At 37.2% G+C, this 9589-nt stretch overlaps 2 pseudogenes; both read right to left on the reverse strand.

Annotated features, from left to right (window-relative positions):
* Positions 1–420: 420 nt before the first annotated feature.
* Positions 421–1637, reverse strand: LOC142532696 (2-(3-amino-3-carboxypropyl)histidine synthase subunit 1-like; annotated as a pseudogene).
* LOC142532695 (protein IWS1 homolog 1-like) lies at positions 421–9363 on the reverse strand (annotated as a pseudogene).
* Positions 9364–9589: the final 226 nt, after the last annotated feature.

The following is a 9589-nucleotide window of genomic DNA, read 5'->3' on the forward strand; positions in this document are numbered from 1 at the left end:
GATATGGGTGTATCCATTACAGAACCAGCTACTTTGTACTGTGATAACAAAGCAGCTATGCACATTGCTGTCAATCCACTTTATCATGAACGTACGAAGCATATCGAAATCGATTGTCATTTGATACCGGGAAAAAAATTCAAGCCAACTTGCTCAAGACTTCTTATATTCCTACAAATCACCAACTTGCTGATATTTTTACCAAGAGCTTGAGCAAAGATCCACACGCTTATTTGCTGTTCAAGATTGGTGTTTTAAATCTACACCAATCTTGAGGGGGAGTGTTAGTTGGTGTTCAGTGTTAGTTAGTTTACGTAAGTGTTGGTTAGTTTACATAAAAGCGTTAATAAGGATGACACGCTTTCTATTTTCTCCTTGTATATAAACTCCACAATTGTATACGAGAGTTTTAAGCGGGAATAAGAATTCAATGGTTTCCCTTTCATAAAAGGGAATTTCACACAATTATGTCTATATTCAGACTTTTTAATCTCTAAAGCAACAAATGCAAATGGGATGATGATGGCAACAATTCATCAAGTCTAAACCGCATGCTATTTTATCAAACCAGTAAGAAAATGACGTCAACAATGGCTTCTTAAACGCAGCGCGCCAAGCAATTTGAATCCATGCATCTACCGCATCGCCAAATAGCTCGATTTTCTTGCAATTCGGATACCAGAACCACTTTATAATCCAGCCCTTTATCCTTCATTTTCCCTTGTAACCTTTCTAATACTCTGGGATTGCCTTGTCTTCCCAATGTGCCCAACACGATTCCCCAATCCTTTGCATTTCTTGCTCTTTCTATGGCCCTTCTCATATCATCCTTCATCCCATCATGATCATATTCCTCCAAGAACAATTTTGACAAATATGGATCATATCTGAATGTTGTGATCCCGGGATTAGCGATCATGAATGCTTCCAAATGGAACCTCCCATCTGCTGCGAAGATAATCACGTCGTTTATCCCTGGGGCAGATTGTAATTCCAAATGGAACCTCCCATCTGCTGCGAAGATAATCACTCGAGCTTGGGCTTCACGGCTCGGAGGATTGCATTAGAGAATTGAATTGTTCCCGCCATGATGAAATTTTTAGCATCCGCAGGCGTCAAATTGTGATTCAGCTCTTGGAGTAGCTTTGAAGTGTCGATGGCAATCTCGACAAAGATGTAGAGCACAGGGATGGTGGTAGAGTCGATGGGGACGAGGCAGCTGTGGCCGAAGTGTACGAGTAGGTGGGCGTCGAGGGCGGGCGCTGGCGCGCGAGGAGAGGTCATCAACGCAGCACGCCCCGTAGTAGGTGACGTCTCCAAGGACGAAGCAATGGGTGACGCCGGCAAAGGCTGTGAGTATGTCGGAGATGATGAGTGAATACAGTAAAAGCCCCTCCGCAATCTGGAGCGCGACGCGGGTGGCGTCCGTGGAGCGCACTCGCCAGATGATCTTGTGGATCTCGAAGTTGTAGTTGGAAGGGAGAAGGGAGATGGTCGCGTTCAAGGCGGCGTCGTTTAGGATGGAGTCAGGGATTTGATTTTTCACAAAACGCTTCGGCCGGGGCCGGGGGCTTGGGCAGAGGCAGCCGTCCAAGGTGGAGGTCCGAGGAGATGTTTTCGGTTGACGTGTCGTCCATCTTCACGGCGGCAGGCAGACTTGACAATCCGTGGCGGAATCACGGATTTAATATTATTATTATTATTACTATTTTCAAATAATAATAAATAGATTAATTAAATGTAATAATAATAAAAGGCTTGCGTACAGGGAAACTAAGACATCAAAATCCAGTTAAATCTAATGTCATAGATTTTATTACACAACATTCGGAATGCAACCGGAGATTTAGTAAAGATAACATAAGTTCAAACATAAAAGTATTTCAAGATCTCTCACATCTCACCAAAGTAACTAGTGGAGAGAGGTGCAATTTTCCCTTCTCCTAGTCGACAGGCAAGCAAGACTACTACAGATATTTCACCATGCCACGACCTTCAACGCTGATTTTAGTAGCCTGCAGCTGCTTCCTCTTTGGTGCTTTCAATTGTTGCAGTTTCTTATTCATCTGTGAGCATAACAAATTTGGAATAAGCAACTTGTAACAAAAATGCCATCGTGCTTCGATGCGCACGCACGCACGCACGCACGCCAAAAAATCATATTGCAGTCAAGATAATATCAAATCATTAAAAAATAAAATTCTACAAGCAGGGCATATCAATTATAATCAAACCAAGTCTACTATGATATAGACTAGACCAAGTATGAGCTGAAGTTGAAGGCTATAATATATCTAATTCAAGCCTTTCATAATAAAGCATAAAAACATTTTCGTATGTGAAGCAAACTGCAAACTGCAAATTCAATCTGATTATCTAAAAAGCCAAAGAAAAATAACTTACTGTGTGCTGCTAATTTCTTCATCCTTTCATATTTTTCTATTCCCTGCTTGAGCATTTGGCTCAACTCTTTCTAGTTTTTACTGACTAGTATAAATTATCAATTCAACTCACAAGAGGACAAAACTTAGTTTGAGCTAGCATCTTTACATGAACTTGGCACCCCCAAAAAAAAATCAAAAGAACTGAAGTATGAGTCAACCTTAGCTTGGCTACTTCATTGACAACCATCCAGGTCTCTCTCAGGAATGGACTCATTTTGTAATTTTGTACTAACAAACTAAAATACATTTTACATTTCCGGAAAAACAAAAAATATAAAAAATGTATCAAGCCTAGCAAAAGAGTTTCCAGTATAAAGCATTTCCGGTGGATGAAATTAAATTAAAGCTTGCTTGTGTTAGTAATGTCACTAGCAGAATTTTACAAGCTCCGAGAAAGATGATTCCATTGTCCCGAATCGGCTAGCAGAGTGTGATTTAAAAAATCTGCCACACTTACTCATGCAATTTATAGAGTTATGAGTACTATATGTAGCCCCGAAAGGTATTATGAGGTTATAAATGATTTAGAGAAGAACTAAGATCTTTGACATAAAAACATCAGAATTTTCCATCATAACTAAATGGACTACTCAATCTGACAACTACAATCCAAACACATTAAATGTTCATTAACTTAAGGAGCATGATGCAAATGGCAAAATTCAATGAGTTAGAAGTAAAGCACCATAATAGGAAGGGCAACAGTTGACTTGAAAGAAGAAAATGCAACAATAAAGGTTTTTTTCATTAGGAACAATGCATTTCCTTCCACCAATTCAAATGTACTCAAATACCAAATCAATGGAAACTTCAGTTTTCCCTGAAAATATTTAAATGGGAGATGGTTACCAACCTTCACCCGACGCGGATCTTGCACAACTTGTTTGGCACGGGCACGAACTTCATCTGGGTCAACCTTGGACTGAGGACGCACAACAAAATCCATTGACATTGCTTCAGGCCTTGAGGCATGTTGTCTTGAAGATGACTGCCCAGGTTTTGGCTCCCTTCAAATGTTAGACAAGCAGATGAGATGTATGTACAAAGTAAATCAGCACTTCCTGACCAATCCAAGAAATCAACAGCTAAATGTAAGGAGATCATACTGTGAAAATTTAGCCAAAACAAGCTTATCATCTCGGGATGCAATTCCTGCAGCACTACCCATTGACCTGCAGAATATTAACAAAAACATAATCGCAGTGGTAGATTGATTTATTACAAGTAGATAGAATTCATCTTATTTTTGAGAAGATAACAAATACTTTTTAGCAGAAGGCTTCTTAAAAAGTCTTTCATCATCGAACTTCTTCATGTCTTCAAATCGAGTGCTCTTATTAAATATTGGTCGACTCTGTAAAGTACAGCATACAACTTTATACGAAATTCCCAGCTAAGATTATAAATTGAAGATTGGAACAGGACTAATGTCCAAAGTAGAAGAAACATTTTTATAGGAACGACGCTTCTTGTATAAATTACTTGTCAATAGATGACTGCATTTATAGAAATATCATATAAGCAAGAACATATTTCTTTATTTATAAGCTATCAAATTCCAATTTAATGCAGTGAAAAATAATGCTGTTTTTCATCTTTTTGCCCCCAAACAACCAATAGACCTATCATGCACTTTTCCTATAAAAACTAGATATGCAATGGGTACGGGTTGTAGAATGGGCACCAACCCAAACCCAACCCGTTTGGGTCGGGTTGGGTAATATTAAACGGGTACAAGTTGGATAATGGTATTCAAGTTTTGTACCTAGATGGGTATAGGTCGGATAACGGGTTTAATATTATCCGACTCATACCCAATATGTTTAGGTTTTTATCTATCCATTTTCCTCCTTTTTTGAAGATTATCTTTTATATTAGATTTTGTGTGTTGCAAATTGTTACGTTTATATGAATTACTTGCTCCACAGTATAGCTACTTTTGATATTTTGTTGAAAATGTGGATATTTTTTATTTATTTTTGTTATAATCATGCAAGTTAAAAATAAAAAAATGAATTTAATTGTCTGACAGGTAGAACCCGTTAACTTTGGGTATGGGTCGGGGTGGTGAAGGGGTTTAAGTTTAGACGGATCAAGGCGGGCATTGTGTCCTTCAAAATGGAAACAAGCGATCTCGTGTCTTAGTCAACCCAAACCCAAGCCATTGTCATCCCCGATAAAAACTACTTGAAAGGAAAATAGAGTTAAGTTCTTCATAAACTCATAAAAGGAGAACAATGGAAATGGATACCCATTTATCGACCAACTGCTTAGCAAGCTTTCTGTTGGCTGTAATTTCCTCATCAGATTTCGATAGAAACATAATGACCTGCAAAAATCACAGCCATCACATTCCACTATTATATTGCATGGAAAATACATGAAGAGCGATCAAATTTAATGCTACATCAAAAGATCCTCAAACCTTTCCAAGGCCACTCTTCTTTAGTTGCTCCTTCCTATCATATTGTTCTAAATCAATTGGAAACTTCAGGACAAGCACAAACAATTAGCCTCCAAACAATCATAAAAGCAAAGAGGACTTAAAAAACATATAAATATGTATATAAAGGGAACTCTTTTCGCACATCATTCAGGATCTGCAAAACGGCTGCACGAACATTACTATTAGGCAGGCTTCCATCAGGAAGGGGCTCAAGCCAATTCTTCAACAGATTTAAAACTCCATGATCAAGAAACTCCTGCTGAAGATGCTTTCTACAAAGCATGCAAACAGATTAAAATAAAAAATGTTTAAGGAACATGCAAAATGGAAAACAAATTAAGAGCCATCCACTAACTTTGAGAGGGAATCGGTAAGAAAAGATAGCTTCAGTAATTTAGTTATGGCAGGCTTTCCTTGTCTATTCAGCTCCGCGTCTACTTCTGCAACCACTTCAAGCTCTGCCATCACTTTTTCCACATGTAAAGCAATATCTTCAGCAGATTTTTCGCCTTTCTTCTTTTTCTTAGCCATCTCGAAGATCTCCTCGATTTCCTTGTCCTCTTCGCCTTCTTCTGCCTACAGACAGAGAGCAGAAACAAAATCAATTAGCCTCCATAAAGTCCCAACAATTAAATCTTGTCAAATAAGAATTAACTTCCCTGGAGTGAGGTAAAAGCAAGGGAATTGTAGCATTAGAAAATGCTTATCATTTACAAGCAAAAATAATCATATACCAGTTTTTCGTATGGCAAACTCATCATAAAAATTAGGATCGACCTAAATGTAATTCTCGAAGATATAACTTGGAAAACAGAGATAGAGAGAGAGAGAGGAGGGTGGAATGCGTAGGTGCATTCACATGCCTATGGAAAAATAAGACGTAAAGCTAGTAAAAGAAAAAGAATGGAGGAAAGAGGCATAGTTTAAGGACAGAACAGTTAAGAAATTGAATGGGAAAAAAGAAAAAAATTCTCGAAAGCGCGATTTCTGTCCAAAGAGAGAGAAAATCATTGAATGTTACCGCTGGAGATTTTGTCGAGATTATAGTAATTTGGTAGAGCAGGTCATAAAATGAGGAATTAAAGAAAGATTACATGTGAACATAAAAATTATAAAATTAGCTCAATTGAATACATTAATTTGATGACCCGGGCATAGGATCCCTCCAAAGGCTACTACCTCCATCGAGGTACCAGGACATCAATACCCCTATATTTTTTATGGAGTACTCACGTGATTTGTGAATGCTTTTAGACAAGATCCCTATGAAATTCTCAACAAGTTAACTGAGAACTTCAACATGATTGCATGTTTAAGACAGGTAAAGTATCCGAAGAACCCACTTTTCACCCGGAAAAAAAAACAGTTTGAGTTCAACCAAAAAATAAGGAATCGTAGAACAAGATTATAGGAACTGTATGAAGGTGATCTAAACATGATGCATATAAATGTTCCTTGTTGCGAACAAGGTCTCGTGTCTAAATTATCCTGTTAGTGGCAGCCTTGAAAAATTAAAGAAAAATCGCCAGCCTAATAAAAGGTGCATTGTTAATGGAACTTCCAATAATAACACAGAGGGTAATGTCCTACAGCTTAGCTGTGTGCACAGTGAGCACTTTAAGCCCGCATCAGACTGAGTTTATAAATGCAAATGCTGAATCATAGAGGCGAAAGAGAATGAGATTTCCATACTTCGAGGAGTTACAGATACAAAATAAAATCTACTTACAGTACCCAATAACTCTGATATGCAACTCAAAAAGAATAATCCCGACCTGCGGAGCACGTCTTCGAGAATGTTCAATATCATTTCCGAACGGATCGGCAGGATCCACACCACTGTCGTCAACGAAGTTATCATCATCCATATTCCTAACACCCTCTTGATCATCCTATACTGTGTGGAGACAAGACAAGTAAATGATGTTCTAATATATTTAACACTGCTCTTGTACAAACATATAAGAATAGCTTATAGCATCGTAGCGACACTTGCTAAAACAAGTTTCCGTGTCTGAAGGGAATGGAAGCTGCAGGACAACAAAGTATTGTCACTCTACAGAGTAATGAGAACTAAAAAAAAAATTATCTCTACGTCTACCATGTACCTGTAAGACTCCGCTCACTCCCTATTTCAAGCTGAATGTAACTATAACTCTTTAAAAGCAAAATAACTTATGTAATTAACGAACTGAGATATTCGTAATATCAGTCATCCATATGGCCACAATTATGTCTCTATTTTTACTTTCAAATCACTAAAGCAACAAATGTGATAGGATGATGGAAACATTTCATCAAAGTCTAAACCTCACAATATTTAGTTAAACCAGTAAGAAAATGTTTACAATCATTCATCTACAAATCAAAGAGTATCAAGCTTTAGCAACAGTACAACATTACGTCTTACCAAATTATACTCGATCTTAACATGATATTGGCTCAGAAATCTAGCTAGATTAGTAAATATAATGCATCTAGAAGAATGTAGAAATGGAAAATTACTTAGCTATTGGGCAGCCCATCATTCATCTCCGACCAATATTTAGTTGATATGTTGCTACAAAATTTCAGGTCTCCGAGTATGGCATGGCATTATGACCAAAGTGCCAAAACTGGTTTTCATCAATGATTTTACTCAGACATGCTACAATTGCGGAATAAATACTTTCATGGTAACGATGTACTGGCTCAAATGAAAGGCACAATCTGTCAGGACACACCGACCTCCAACAGAAACAACACTTATTCTCAATTCATATTCTTCTTTATAAAATACTAATTTACCAATTCCATCAACAATTTGGATAAGAATGCAAAAACACTAAGTTAAATAACACAAATTCCAGTTCAAGCAACTAGGTATTGGCTGGCAACTTATCCAAGCCTAAGTCAATAAATGTGATTGTTTACGTTGAAACAAGGTGGTCAAATTAGGTTTTCATTTGATGACGTTCCAAATATGTTGATGCGAGGAATGTCGTCTTCCATGGTACAGTTATAAATACTAATAAATTTTATTCCAATAAAAAAATTATTTCATCAGACTAATTAAATCACACAAGCAAACAATCCCATGTAAATGGATACAAAATCAGTCGTCAATGAACAAATATGATACATATGAAATCTCACCGCACAAATTCATTAAATTTCCACACGTCATCACCCCCTAACAGTAAATGCAAAAAATCAGAATACCATCTTCAACAAATCCACCAAAATTCCCGAAACAGATTATTCAAACCTCCAAATGAATGTTTAAATGACTACAAAGGGAAAATGAGAAAATGCAACAATTTACATTTCAAAATACATGACTCGAGCATTGTATAGGCAGAGGCAAACCTCAGAATCACCGCCAGCGACGGTGTCCCGCTTCTCCTTCATCCAGATCAGCTTCGTGATCCCTCATTCTAACTCTGATTTTCTTCACACTGATCATTTTCACTCCTTTCTCCCCCCTTCATCTTTTCTCTCCTCTTCTCCTCGCCGTCCTTTCATCACTCTTCCTCTTTCCACAAGCAGTGTAATCATCTCTCAACATCCCCATCACATGAGCATAATTCCCACCATGATCCTCACCGACATCACCCTCGTCATCATTTAATCCAATACTTAATGGATTATGGTCTCCACTAGAAGAAGACTTTTTTTTATCAATCGGTTTCGAGGCTTTGCCTTTAAATTATTGTAAACTGGGATAGGTGATTGGTGAAGGCGATCATGGTTGTCCCATACCTCTATCGTCTTTAACATCCAGGAGATTTTGCTGATAGTCACCAGGATCAGATTCTTAATCCTCATCAAAACCCATCAATGGTTCACGGCCTTCATCTTGGTAACTGATTAAGCACATAAAAATCCCAATTTCATTTATCCACACACGCATTACAAACCCCAGGCCACACACACCACACTCAAGTATGATGCACCATTAACATAAAAAGATATAAATCTACTACCTGAAAAAAATCAACTACATCCAAACAAACCGCCAATTCATACAAACACATATCTAATCACTTATATAAGCTGTAAAAAAATGGAAAACTAAGAACCCAATACAATAATTTAAAACAAAAAATCAATAAAGACATGCATGCATCATCAACATAAAAAGATATCAAATTCATCAGTTCAAAACCCTAATTCAAGGAATATTTTTTAGGAATGCACTTACGGGTCGGTCTCGTAACCCATTATCGATTCGGAAAAGTTCTTCGATGCAGAAGTGAAGAAGCTAGCTGTAACTGTGCCAATATCTGCATTCGCTGCTCGCCGTAAAGATGAATTTACACGTAAATTTTTCTGTTCCTCTAGTCTTCTTCGCTAGATTGTGTGGACTATGAAGAAAAATTAAACAAAATTAAATTTATACAATCTGATATTGAGTTGAAGCTGCTATGAATCGTAAGCGAAACGTAAAAATAATCATATGAAAAAATGTAATTCCGATCACATACATACATACATACATACATATATATATATATATATATATATAGTTTTTAGTATGCATATTCAATTTCAATTTTAGTGCATGTCTTTCATTTTGTAATAATTTGAGTTATGTTTATATTTTTTTTTATCTACTTTTTGCGGACACCAATTACAATATTTCTATTTTATTATCATTTTTTGACAGATGCTCGGTCCTAGCCTATCTTCTTTCGTAATCTCCTTCAATCTTGTCGGA

Source organism: Primulina tabacum, chromosome 18 (assembly GCF_025594145.1).
Source record: "Primulina tabacum isolate GXHZ01 chromosome 18, ASM2559414v2, whole genome shotgun sequence".
Taxonomy (NCBI): Eukaryota; Viridiplantae; Streptophyta; class Magnoliopsida; order Lamiales; family Gesneriaceae; genus Primulina; species Primulina tabacum.